Source organism: Pristiophorus japonicus, chromosome 9 (assembly GCF_044704955.1).
Source record: "Pristiophorus japonicus isolate sPriJap1 chromosome 9, sPriJap1.hap1, whole genome shotgun sequence".
Taxonomy (NCBI): Eukaryota; Metazoa; Chordata; class Chondrichthyes; family Pristiophoridae; genus Pristiophorus; species Pristiophorus japonicus.
In genome coordinates, this window is record NC_091985.1 from 55595160 (window position 1) to 55609911 (window position 14752).

At 43.6% G+C, this 14752-nt stretch overlaps 1 protein-coding gene across 1 annotated transcript in view; it reads right to left on the reverse strand.

Annotated features, from left to right (window-relative positions):
* pigf (phosphatidylinositol glycan anchor biosynthesis, class F) overlaps positions 1 to 14752 on the reverse strand; it is a 64831-nt gene that overhangs the window by 2244 nt on the left and 47835 nt on the right. The window lies entirely within an intron of this gene.

The window sequence follows — 14752 nt, forward strand, 5'->3', positions numbered from 1 at the left end:
ATTTACTCACGATTCTGGCCGCTCTGCTGCGTGAACTGGATCCTGGCATGGTGCATATAGTGCAGTGGGGGGCGGAGCTACAGCCCTGCGCCAAAAACACTGCTGGCAGCTGTCCGCATGCATGATGGAGTCTGCACGCATGCGCAGTAGCTCCTGGCCCTCCCAGCGCGCCCTGCAGGCTGTGAGCGGGACCTGATGCTCGCCATCCCCATCCCTGGCCAAAGGGACGACCTGATGTTCGCTGCCTCTACCCCTGGTCGAGTGGCCTGCTGCACAGGCCGGCCGCTGCCTTCCCTGGAGAGAAGTCCAGTCCCTCGGGGGGCCGAGTTAGGAAGGTAGGACGGTAGGACTTAAGTTTTATTTTTTATTATTGATGGTTTTTATGCTTCTTGAATGTTGTTGTGAAGGTGTTTAGTGCTTTGCAAGGTCCCCACCCCCCCATCTCTGGCTACCTGCGCTGATTTCTTAACTCTCCGCAAGGGTTTTCTGTGCGGCCACATACGCTGGCCTAAGTTAGTTTGTAGCAACTATTAAGTTGTCCAAACTGGCTTAAATGGCCAAAACGGCTGGTAACGCCTCCTTTTGAAAAAAAAACTAAACTAAAAAAAAATCCTAACTAACTCACTTACACTGGTGCAAATTAAATGTGCAGAATGGGGATTTTTAAGATGCCCCAGAAAAATCAAGTGGCTCAAAAAAAAACTAGAGCAACTCCTGGGCAAATTTGGGCCCATAATTTGCATGTTAATGAAAAGGCCATTAGGACTAAACAAGCTGTCCTTTAACACAGATCAATGCCACAACCAACTTCGCTGGCTCTCAATCCTTTCTCCAGAATCCACTGGGTGTCTACTTTAATGGTTGTTGACTTATTCCACAACTGTTTTTCTTTGAATTAAATGGTCCTTACTCCCAACTTCCTTATTTTTAAAACTTGTGACCTCCCAGGTATTTGAACGATTTGGTTCCATTTAATCAATTCCCATCCAATCTTAAACTTCAATTAAGTAGCTCTCTTTACCCCGCCTCCCCACCAAAAAAAATAAAGTGGAAGGTTTACACTTCCGACAAACACTTGTTCAATTTTAATTATTTGTTTTTATTTTTTTTAATATTGACCAGCCACATATTTCACCAAAATGTTAATGTAGCTAATGGAAAGTTTTTGAATTTGTTCTTGGGACGTGGGCAAGTGACAAGGGCATATTTATTGTCCCACGCTAGTTGCCCAAAAACGTGATGATGGGCCTTCTCCTTGAGTCACTGCGGTCAGTGTGGTAAGGGCGTGACCACAGTAGTATTGAGCAGAAAATTCCAGCATCTTGACCCAGTGACAATAAAGGATGATGTGCAGCTTGGAGGTGATGATGTTTCCAATGCTGCTCTTGCAGAGATGGCTGAGGTTTCTCAGCAGGTCAGGCAGCATCTGTGGTCAGGAAGCAGAGTTCACGTTTCGGGTCGATGAGACCTTTCGGCATTGACCCGAAACATTAACTCTGTTTCTCCACAGATGCTGCCTGACCTGCTGAGATTTCCAACATTTTATTCCAGATTTCAGCATCCACAGTATTTTGCTTTTGTTTGGCTAAGGTTTCTCTTGTTCAAGATGGTCATTATCTAGCACTTACATGACACATATTACCCACCACTTGTCAGCTGAAGCCTGGTTGTTATGTAGGTCCTGCTGTAATCTGCCCTGGACTATTCCATTATCAGAGGAGAAAGAAGGCACCGTCCATTTGCCAGATCATATTTTTTTCTTCATTGAGCCTAAGCTTTAAACTACCTCCAGCTGCAGGAATAGTGTGGTTCCTGGTCAACTTAAAGAAATTCACAGTAACCCTGCAAAATCCCCTATTGCAGTATTACTGCTTACATAGCAGAAGTTTTACTTGAAATGATACACTAAAATACACACCGTAAATTCCAACATTAAAAAGTTTTTAAAAACATTCCTGTTCATTTTCATTTTACCCTTTTAAGATTTACAAAGTTAATTTGCTAACTTCTATTTTAAATAAAATCTAGATTACAGAGTCTGAACTGTTTTTCTCACCTCTGCTTTCCCTTTGGCCCAATAACCAAACACCTAAACAAATAAAATTTAGGCAGTGGTTGAAAATCAATTTAAAGGAGTGGATCAGAAGGTTAATCAGATTGACGTGGTTGTCATTGCAGTACTGGGCCAAACTATTTTCTGGCATTCAATACATCAAAACAACTAAGATAGGTTAGCAGCTGTATTTGAAGGGTTACATTTGCATAATATTCTGGCACTCATTGCAAATAGGATGATTTCAAGACATTTTGTGACATTTATGCTCATTTTCTACATTCGGCTTCCTTGCTGGCCTAGTGGATAACGGCACTCGTGTAGCCTTAAGCCAGAGGTGATATATTGGTCCCTCAGTCCCAAGTTCAGAAGGAGAAAAAGAGATGGTTCCTATTCCTGATCACCTGATCCTACAACAAAATTAGGCCAGGCTAGGCTATGATACAATCCATGCTTGAATAACTTCAGGTTAATTCATACAAGAATGACCTTTGGGGGCAAATGTACTGGAAGGCTGCTTTTCATGGACCCATAACCCAACAGAAGTCAGCACTTAACACAGGGAGGAGAAAAATCAGCATGTGGGAAAAACCACCGCATGGCTTGAATCTAGCTGTGGCTCAGTGGGTAGCACACTCGCCTCCGAGTCAGAAGGTTGTGGGTCCAAATCCCACTCCAGGAACTTGAGCACATAAATCTAGGGAGGCACTGCACTGAGGGAGCACTGCATTGTCGGAGGTGCCGTCTTTCGGATGAGATGTTAAACATAGACCCCGTCTGCCCTCCCAGATGGACGTAAAAGATCCCGTGGCACTATTTCGAAGAAGAGCAAGGGAGTTATCCCCGATATCCTGGCCAATATTTATCCCTCAATCAACATAACATATCTGTTCCTTATCACATGGCTGTCAGAGTTTGCTGTGAGCAAGTTTGCTGCAGTGTTTCCCACATTACAACAGTGACTACACTCCAAAAATACTTCATTGACTGTAAAGCGTTTTGAGACGTCTGGTGGTCGTGATAGACACTATATAAATGCAAGTCTTTATTTCTGCCACTGAAATAGCAGGACCCCATGTGAAATTCATCTGTTCAGTCTCAAACCAGTTCTTGGTAGGTACACAGCTACTGCAGAAAAGCTTCTTATAAATTAGTACTTAAAGGCCATAAGGATGGTTAGTTTAGGAAATAGAAAAATCCATACTGGTTTATGAGATGTTGCAAGAGTTTGAGGCACATTATGGGGAGCTGTACTATGCTGTATCCAGATTGTTCCTGCTCTCAAGAGTAAAGAAATATAACTTTTATAAGAAAAGAAAACACAATGTTCATTTCTGTGGTCACTTTCTCAGTCCCATCTTGTCCAAATGCTATTTTCTTTTTTAAATCCTATTAAAAGATTTTGTAATATTTACTAAATCTGCCCTCTTGATTCAACACAGAATTCAATGAAAATAGTCTTTCCTCTCAGGAATATACATACCTTGCATGCACTCCTGATCGGTGTGGGCTTTTGGCAAGTAACAAGAATTTTGACCCCCTTCAACTGATTTTTCTTTTAATCTATTTAATTTTTGACAAGTGTCGGTCTACCTCAACTTGTTTTTGTTGGGGTGGGGGGGCAGGAAGAAAGCGAGAGAAAAAAATGTAAATTATTCTTTTTTATTGCTGTAAGTTTGGGAGCTTTGTATACACCACCCAGTCTGCTGTCAAGATTTAATAACTTGCTTATGTCTACATTATTCAGGCATTTTAAAGATCTGGATCACATCCCTTTCTAATTTTCTCTGCCAAAAGCTAAATTATGAGGTGAGGTGCATTAAGTCCAAAATAAAAATCATTGTATTTTCTCCAATACAGTAATACATTTTTGATAATACAGTATCCAAAACTGCAAATAATATTCAAATGAAGTCTTACCAATGAAAAACATGGCTAGAACAGTTTACATTGCCTTAAATTGCCCCGAGGCACATACAACTACTTGATTTAACCTGGTTGATAACAGCCTTATGTTCACTGGATACTTTGTGAAAAAGGTTAATCACACCCTTTTCATTCTTTCACTGCCCACCTACTATGTATTATACATAAATATAAGCATTCTTCCACTAAGTTACATAATATTCTAACTGCTAATTAGCTAGCTATTTAATTTGTGCTCATCTCTCGCACATCAATCTCCAATATTTTTGTTACTTGGCCACATAGCTCAGCAGCAATGAAATTTATGACAAGAAATGCTCCCCTCCCCCACAATACTTATGAATACAGTAGTATGACAATCGGGACCCAAGTCAAAACATTATGGAACACATGTGACTGGCCATCACACACACCCTCATTAACCATGAAGACTTTTTCCACATAATCATGATTAGCGTGAAAGGGAAATACAGGTAGAAAATTTGGATTCAATTTGACAATAAGTGCAGTGTACAGAACACAATGAATTTACAGTAATTATACACACACACACACACACACACACACACACACGTCACCTCTCTTGGGGCCTGTTTTGTTTTTTAAGTCTCTGGTCTCTAAATATACTCAGTAGGACATAGGACAAAAAGGTAATTATTACACATCAAGAAAATCTATATTCATCAGGAAAAAACATTAAAGTTGTAAGTATTTACCACAGCAATTTTGAAAGCAGAGTTTAACCAAAAGTAAGGTCGTTTATGCATGAAGAATTAATGTTTGATTCACTTTTATGCTATGGGGAAGTATGAAAAGTACCATGCAATCAGTTTAACTGAAACTGGTGCCAAGGTAAAATTAGCATCTGCTTCACTCCAACACAACTTTGCAAGTATAAAGCCATCCTTTACTGGAGAGATTTCTTCATCTTATGGGCAGAGTGAAGGCTGCAGCTTACTCGTGTGCCCTGATTTACTGCCCTTACGGCTCTGCTTCATCGAGTAACTCCCCAAGTTTACCTGAAAGACAGGTGCTAGCACCTTCACCCACTTCGGTGTATAGTTTAGATATTCTATGAGCATCTTGCCTACGGTGCAAAGATCAGATTGCCATGAGATTGATACTGGATGAAAAATTATTACTAGTATTGCAACCAAAACACAGTATAAGCCAGGTCCTTGGTAGGAAATTTACACCTTTTGTTAGCAAAAATAAAATCATCAATGGCATTGATCTGTTTATATGTATTTTTTAATAAACCTGATGCATTGCTAATGTAAGACATAGAAACATAGAAAATAGGTGCAGGAGTAGGCCATTTGGCCCTTCGAGCCTACACCGCCATTCAATAAGATCATGGCTGATCATTCCCTCAGTATCCCTTTCCTGCTTTCTCTCCATACCCCTTGACCCCTTTAGCCATAAGGGCCATATCTAACTCCCTCTCGAATATATCCAATGAACTGGCATCAACAACTCTCTGCGGCAGGGAATTCCACAGGTTAACAACTCTGAGTGAAGAAGTTTCTCCTCATCTCAGTCCTAAATGGTCTACCCCTTATCCTAAGACTGTGTCCCCTGGTTCTGGACTTCCCCAACATCAGCAACATTCTTCCCGCATCTAACCTGTCCCGTCCCGTCAGAATCTTATACGTTTCTATGAGAAAGCAGTAAGTGAACTAAGTGGTTTTAACTTTGATCTGCTTGGGGAAACTTTTCACCCATATCTAGTGTCTCATGGGTAATTGTACAATTCTGCTCTGGAATTTTTAAAGACCGCTACCTCATGGTTTAAAATCTACATGAAGCTGGATAGCTGCTCACTTCCTCTCTGGTGTAATGTGCATATTTAAGCAATACTTAATACTCAAATCGGTCAGATTTAAACTTCCTGCTGCTTTGTTAGTGGCTCTCAGCTCCAGAAGTTAGACTTCTGCATTTTTTGCAAAATACTTGATGGAAAAAAAAACTTAACAATGCATAAATTACAATCTTAACAATTCCCCCCCCTACCCCCCCATAACGCCACGATATAGGTTTCCACATCTCTGAAACCATCCATCTGCTACATCATTCAATTTCTGACAGATGCACAGCTTTCCTCAGTTCCTCTCATTTTTCATAGCAGCTTTGAAAATATGCCACAGCTAAGTCACACTTTAGGGAGGGGAAAAAAAAAACACTGAAAGCATTCACTATAAATGTTAAACTAAAATTGCAGATGTCTACAGTGGAGTTACTTAACCCCCAAATTCCCTGTGAAATAGCAAGGTCTTAAGTCAGGTGCTGCATGTGCAGAAAATGGAAACGCGATTGCAGCATAGCACGCTTTTAGTTTGTTTGCAAGACCAGATGGAAAGAAAGTGGTTTTGGTTTGGCAGACAAATACAGTACTGTGTATTGCAGTCAAGCAGCATGATCTGTCATATGTACTGCGGTTCAACTATGGCTTATAAACTGCTTGTAGCTTCCTTATAAACTCCATGCCGTAATTAAATGAGAGAACAGCAATGTTTACCAAGCATAGGAAGAAGCAAATAGCTGATCAAGCACTGGCAGAGAACATGCTGATGCAAAAGACAGGGTTTGGTTGACTGATCCTTTGAGATAGTTTAGGGTGGAGTTTTATTTCAGAGCTCCCTATTATAGAAGGCTACTCAAGTTTACAGTGCAGTACGTAATAACACTGGGGCTCACTGTTCAGTAGAAGAATGGCGGTACTGAAGATCAGTGTCGATGGTCGAGATACAATATACAAAATGACCAGGAAGCTACAGTATTCCAAAAGCACACTGTGCAAAAGTATTAATATTATGAAGCAACTTTTGTAATTTGATAGACTTGTAGTGTCAGCCTTGGCTTGTGGTAGCAGTCTCGACTATGAATCAGAAATTTAGGGTTGGGAAGTTGTGGGTTGAAGCTCCACTCTAGAGGCCGACACTTTAATGCAGTAATGAGTGAGTGCTACATTATCAGAGGTGCCGTCTTTCAGTTGATACATTAAACCGAGACCCCATCTATCCTCTCAGGTGGATCTAAAAGATTCCATGGTCCTATTTGAAGTGGAGCAGGGGAGTTTTCCCAATGTCCTGGCAACATTTATCCCTCAGCCAACATTATTAAATACATTATTTGGTCATTTATCTCATTGCTATTTGTGAGAGCTTGCTGCCAAGTTTGCTTTCATTACAACAGTGACTGCATTTCAAAATTACTTCATTGGCTGTGAAGCGCTTTGGGATGTCCTGAGAGCATGAAAGGCACTATTATAAGTGCAAGTTTTTTTCCTTTAAAAATGCAAATCGAAAGATGCTTCATTTAGGGCCTGACCTAACAGGTCTTGTGACAAGGGTTGTGTCCCAAGAAAATGCAGTTAACAGAACCATTCAACTGTACTCTAGCTAAAAGCCAAAATGTATGAGTTCAGACAAAGAATCTGGTTCCACAAATGAATATCTATTTTGGTCTCTAGTTTTAGCAATCACCCTTTACAGTGGCCAGAAGCAATGGGCAGCCATAATAGTAAGTGGCCAAACAGCATGGAATCAAAAGTGCACAGATACAGAAATATTTAGTGATCTAAAAAAGGATGAAATAGCACTATTATCAAATCCTTATTTGCATTACTAAAATTCTAAAAATTTAATTTAAAATAAAAAACATTTAATTTTAAAAATGTCAGTGAAATCAATATGGCCAGGAAGGTCTATAGAGGTTATTACTAAAAACTGGTACAGAATTAATTCCATTTATGAGGAAGAACTGAATTCAGCGCAATCAAGACAGTCCAGGTTTTCTAATTAAAAGATCACGTGACATGGTGGCCCAGCTAGCTGCCTGAAGTAGCAGCTCTGGGACCAGATTATTCTGGAAATAACTCACCCGCCGTGCCAGGAGAGTGAACATGATGCAAGGCACAGTTTAAACTCATCCTGCTGACCAGGCGAGTACGAGAGATTGGACTTCCGCACCTCTAAAATTAAAAAAGGGACCCTTCCCCCATTGCTGGGACAGGCACTCTGACTCTGCATCCAACAATCGTTTAGCTCATCCGTGCCAGCCCCCTACCCAATTTCCTCTAGACAGAAGGGAGTATTGGCCCCACTGGTGATTTATCATTGCAGTGAGGATCATGCCCGTGGACAGCCAGCAGTTCCCTGCCTCAACCTGAAGAAATTCTACTTCCGGCTACTTGCTGAGCAATTCAAACAAAAGTTGTTCAAAATCTGGCAGATTCAAGTTGTCCATTCGTCGCCTCATGCCTGTCCTGCCATTCAATTAGATCAGGCCTGATAACTCCATCTACTCGCCCTGGTTCCGTAACCCTTAATCCTCTTGCCTAACAAAAATCTATCAATCTCTGTTTTTAAAATTTTCAACTGACCTAGCCTCAAAGGCTTTTTGGGGGAAAGAGTTTTGCAGATTTCCACTACCCTTTGTGTGAAGATGTGCCTCCTATCATCACCCCTGAACAGTCTAGCTCTAATTTTAAGGATATGCCTCCTTGTTCTGGAACCCCCTCCCCCCGCCACCAGAGGAAATAGTTTCTCTATATCTACACAAATCAACTCCTTTAAATCATCTTAAACACCTTAATTAGACCACCCCTTAATCTTCTATAATCAAGGGAAAACAAGCGCAGTCTATTCAACCCGTCCTCATAATTGAACCCTTTTAGCACAGATATAATTCCGATGAATCTGTGATGTATCCCCCAAAGGCCAATATATCCTTCGCAAGGTGCGGTGCCCAGAATGGAACACAGTACTCTAAATGAGGTCTAATCAGAGCTTTATATAACCAACATAACTTCCACCCCTTTGTATTCCAGCCCCCTTGAGCTAAAAGCCAACATTCCATTAGCCTTTCTAATTATATTTTGTATTTGGCCACCAGGTTTTAGTAATTTCTGCATAAGAGACTGGACTAACTGAGACTCACTGCATTAGAACAGAGATTGCGATTTGACAGAGATGTTTAAAGTTGTGAAGGGTTGTGAGGAGGTAAAAATGAATACGCTAGTTAGTAGTGGAGGGAGTGGATGTTTAAGCTGGTGGATAGGGCCTTGTAGGTGGTGGAGGAGGGACTTAAGGGAGTCAGGAGGTGAACCACTTGCTGCAGAATACCCAGCCTCTGCTTTGCTCCAAGTATCCATGGCATTTATGTGGTTGTTCCAGTTCAGTTTCTGGTCAGTGGTGACCCCAAAGCTGTTGATGGTGGGGGATTTGGCAACGGTAATGCAATTGAATGTCAAGGGGAGGTGGTTAAGCTCTTTATTGATGAAGATGGTCCTTGTCTGGCACTTGTGAGGCATAGATGTTACTTGCCACTGATCAGCCAAAGTCTGGTTGTTGTCCAGGTCCTGCTGCATGTGAACATGTACTGATTTCCTCTTTCTCTGTGGTTGAACCAGAGGCAAGGGGAGAGGGAGAAAGAGTCCACTGTCGGGTTAGAGCAGGTTAGAGTAAGGTTGTGATATTTTTGCTCTGCGTGGGAAGCTGCAGTGCTGGATGAGATAGATTATAATCACTCTCCATAGGTGGAGAATCCAGTGGCATTTGGATTTGATTGAGATTTTTATGTTCAGTGGGGCTGGGAGAGGATTGTGTTTCCATTTCTTTGGTGGAGTTTCTGCTCAGTGGGAGGGGGAGATTGCATTTGGGTTCTTGGTTGCATTCTGTAATATCAGATCAGCAGGAGAGAGTTGAGTGCAGGCTGAGCAATATTTGCTAATTAAATGACTTTTGCTTCAAAATGAGCAGCAGCAGTTTGAAGTCTTTTACGTTCCTCCCCATAATTCTGTTCGGTGAGGAGCTGGTGGTGGGTGGGTTGCTTAATTATGCAATACAGATGCGGTGTTAAGAGGCTGATCCATTTCTGCATGAGGGTCCGTTATCGTGGTTTCTGTCTTGGGTCTACCCCCGAATACTTCTGCAAATTCAGTAGATTGCAGTATTTCTCGTGGTTTTAAACTGTTCAACTCCTTGTCCACCTCAAAGTTTGTTTGCCATCTGCTGAGCGTTTTGGGCTCACATTTTCCCACTTCTGCTTCTCAGTGAGATTCAAGATTTTAAAGAGACTCACAGGATTCCTCCTCCTGCTCCCTATCCAGTGATCCTTGCCATAACATATATGCGTGACCTTCAAAGACTGGATCGGACACAGATGTGATAAGCCCATGATCAAGTAGCGTTTTGAAGTGCACACGAGTAAGGCACCAGATGGCCACCTGTACTGTGCTCCCAAAGACTAAATTTCATCTGCTCCACTGTATGTTCTGTAAATCACCTTTACTGCTCAACTGCAAGCAGAGTAATTCTTACTCAAATTTAATTGCACTGTCATTGAGTTGTTTCGCAACCCATTGTACTTTAGAGAAACAAATGCATTGACATTTAATAAGCACTACCAAAGAGAATAATGTGGCGTAAGATCTGCAATACAGCCTTTTTGGTGAGCTAGTCCAACCAATGGGGGGAACTTTAACCCTAATAAACAGGTGGGTTGGGTTTGGGTGCGAAGTTAGTTTAAAAATCGGGATCCCAACCGCAACCCACCCACTTCTGGTTTTAATGGAGGCGGGTCGCCTGTTGGAATATTATACTGAGGCTGGCATGCTTCTTGGTGATCCACCATTGCAAATTTAACTCTGGCTGATTAGGTTTCCCAGGCCTTAGGGAACCTGCCAGCTAAAGCAGATCACTGGATCCAGGAGTAAGCATCTTTCCACTTGCATGTTGGGTCCAGTGTCCCTGCCTCACTCCACCCCCTCCCTCCAATCTGCTACTTCCCCCCCCCCCCCCCACCCCCACAGGCCTCTGACCCCCACACCCTGATCTCCTCCAAACAACCACCCCCCCCGATGCTCCTTCAGTCCACGGCCACCCAAGCCCGACCCCGATCATCCCACAGCCCCGATTCACCGCCCCGACCATCCAGCGGCCTTGATTCACCCCTCCCCCGATCATCCACTGACTCCGTTCTCCTTCTCCTCTTTCCCCTCACACCCGTCCACCGCAAGATGCCTCCCTTCTCTCTGCGGCCTAGTGCTGCAGGCGTATCAATCTGCAGCGAGTCAGCCTCTTCATTGGCACGGCCTACGGGAAACCCGTTCTCTCTAGACCCGTTGCCTAGAAAGTACTAGGCAAACTAATGGGACTAAAGGTGGACAAGTCCCCTGGACCTGATGGCCGCACTGTTTGTAATCTACCAAAATTCCCTGGATTTTGGAGAGGTCCCAACTGACTGGAAAACTGCAAATGTAACGCCCCTATTTAAGAAAGGAGGGAGACAGAAAACTGGAAACTATAGACCAGTCAGTCCAACATCTATTATTGGGAAACTTCTGGAGACCATCATTAAGAACATAAGAACTAGGAGCAGGAGTAGGCCATTTGGCCCCTCGAGCCTGCTCCACCATTTAATAAAACCATGGCTGATCTGATCATAGACTCAGCTCCACTTCCCTGCCCGCTCCCCATAACCCTTTATTCCCTTATCGCTCAAAAATGTCTATCTCCACCTTAAATATATTTAATGACCCAGCCTCCACAGCTCTCTGGGGCAGAAAATTCCACAGATTTACAACCCTCAGAGAAGAGATTCCTCCTCATCTCGGTTTTAAATGGGCAGCCCCTTATTCTGAGACTATGCCCCCTAGTTTTAGTTTCCCCTATGAGTGGAAATATCCTCTCTGCATCCACATTGTCAAGCCCCCTCATTATCTTATATGTTTCAATAAGATCACCTCTCATTCTTCTGAACTCCAATGAGTATAGTCCCAACCTACTCAACCTATCTTTATAAGTCAACCCCTCATCTCCGGAATCAACCTAGTGAACCTTCTCTGAACAGTCTCCAAAGCATGTAAATCCTTCCTTAAATATGGAGACCAAAACTCTACGCAGTACTTGAGATGTGGCCTCACCAATACCCTGTACAGTTGTAGCAGGATTGCTCTGCTTTTATACTCCATCCCCCTTGCAATAAAGGCAAACATTCCATTTGCCTTCCTGATTACTAGCTGTATCTGCATTCTAACTTTTTGTATCTCATGCACAAAGACACCCCATGTCACTCTGTACTACAACGCTTTATAATTTAAATGGAGAAAAATTGCAATTTGCTTTTCTATTTTTTCTGCCAAAGTGGATAACCTCATATTTTCCTACATTATACTCCATCTGCCAAATTTTTGCCCACTCACTATCTTTATTCCTTTGCAGATTTGTGTCCTTCTCACAATTTGCTTTCCCACCCATCTTGTATCATCAGCAAACTTGGCTACATTACACTCGGTCCCTTCATCCAAGTCATTAATATAGATTGTAAGTAGTTGAGGCCCCAGTACAGATCCCTACTGTTTGCCAACCGGAAAATTACCCCTTTATCCCAAATCTCTGTTTTCTGTTAGTTAGCCAATCCTCTATCCATGTTAATTGTAGGAGAATCTAGAACTAGGGAGCATAATTTCAGAATAAGGGGTCGTCCATTTAAAAACGGAAATGAGGAGGTATTTCTTCCGAGGGTCATGAATCTTTGTAATCCTCTGCCCAAGAAAGCTGTGGAGGCCGAGTCATTGAATGTATTTACGGTGGAAATAGACAGATTTTTGAACAATAAGGGAGCTGAGGGTTATGGGGAGCGGGCAGAGAAGTGGAGTTGTAAAGATATATAAGCCATGATCTTATTGAATGGCGGAGCAGGCTCGAGGGGCCAAATGGCCTACTCCAGCTCCTATTATGTTCGAATGTTCTTCCTACCTGGCTCCAGATTAAAATTTCGGCCAACATGTTGAACATTCGTGCCACATTAAGGGGCCAAGTTTCGGCCTGAGTTGCTCCTGTTTTTTTGGAGCAACTGGTTTAGAATGGAGTATCTTAAAAATTTGAAATCTCGGCATTTAGTTTGCTCCAGTTCCAGTCAGTTAGAACAGTTTCTCTTTGGAACAGAAATTTTTTTTCAAAAGGGGGCCTGTCCGGCCACTTACGCCTGTTTTCAAAGTTTAGGCAGTGAAAACTTACTCCAAACTAACTTAGAATGGAGTAAGTGAAGATTTTTGTACGTTCGAAAAAACCTTGTCTACACTTTAGAAAATCAGGCGTAGGTTACAAACTAGAGGGGGGGGGGTTTAAAGGGAAGTTTACAAACATTAAACACTTCAGTTTTACAAATAAAGAGCCATCATCAATAATAAATGATAAATACATCAATAAATCAAAAAAAAATTAATAAAATATAAAAAAATTATCAATAAAACAAAACATTTTCTACTTACCGACTGCAGCACCGGGAGTCCTCCAACAGCGTGCTGGGACGGCCCCCCCAGTGTGTCTCTATCTCTGTGTGTGTGTGTCTCACTCTGTCGGTCAATCTCTGTGTTTCTGACAGCGAGGGGAGGAGGAGAGGAGGGAGGGAAGGAGAGAGGAGGGAGGGAAGGAGAGAGGGAGGGAGGGAGGGAAGGAAAGAGGGAGGGAGGGAGGGAAGGAGAGAGGGAGGGAAGGAGAGAGGGAGGGAAGGAGAGAGGGAGGGAAGGAGAGAGGGAGGGAAGGAGAGAGGGAGGGAAGGAGAGAGGGAGGGAGAGAAGGAGAGAGGGAGGGAGTGAAGGGAGAGAAGGAGGCTGAACGGCCGGGCCCAAGACTTCGGGCTAGATTTACAGGTCGGTGGCATAGGGTCTCGGGGGGGGGGGGGGGGGGGAGGAGAGGGGAGAGAGTCGCGGAGTTCCGGGGGGGGGGGGGGGGAAGAGAGAGTCGCGGAGGGGGGGGGAAAAAGAGAGCGGGGGTCAGGTCGGGTCCAGTCAGGTGGGAGGTAAGCCTTATTCACGCAGCCCCAGTGAGGCCATTCGGCCAGGGCTAGGGACTGCGTGCTTCGGACCTCTCCCACAGTTTTGGGCGCCCGGAGCTACTGCACATGCACGCCCACTGTAGTGCGCCTGTGCAGAGGTCCCGGCACTGTTTCCAGCGCAGGGACCTGGCTCCGCCCCCTACAGCTCATGCTGCGCCGCGCCCGGCTCCAGAGGACCAGCAGGGGGCCGGAGAATAGGTGAGTTTTTTTTAGGCGCACTTTGTGGCGTGAAAAACGGGTGTCCAGGTACAGGCTGCGCCGTTTTAGGCGCAGCCCGAAACTTGGGCCCCAAGTGCTAGGCAATGGCCATCTCCAGCAAGAGAGCCTAACCACCTTCCCTTGACATTAATTGGCATTATCATTACCGAGTCCCCCACCATCAATATCCTGGGAGCCACCATTGAACAGAAACTCAACTGGACCAGTCACATAAATGCCGTGGCTGGCGATGATCAGAGGCTCGATATTCTGTAGGAAGTGGCTCATCTCTTGACTTTGTTTTGCTGAAGGCAGTTATAGCTCATCCAAAACTGGAGGTTGGTCTAGCAGTCGACAGCACAGAGGCAGTGGGACGTTCAAAAGAAGCAATGCAGAGGGAGAGCTAGGTGCAATTGGCACACACGTGGAAATAGATCCCGTGTGTGCAGGCGACATCGGTAATGGGCAGCATCTAGATGAGATGGGCCAAAAATGGATCCTTGGGTTACTCCAAAGGTGATGTGGGAATGAGAAACATAGAAACATAGAAAATAGGTGCAGGAGCAGGCCATTCAGCCCTTCGAGCCTGCACCGCCATTCAATGAGTTCATGGCTGAACATGGAACTTCAGTACCCCCTTCCTGCTTTCACGCCATACCCCTTGATCCCCCGAGTAGTAAGGACTTCATCTAACTCCATTTTGAATATATTTAGTGAATTGGCCTCAACTAC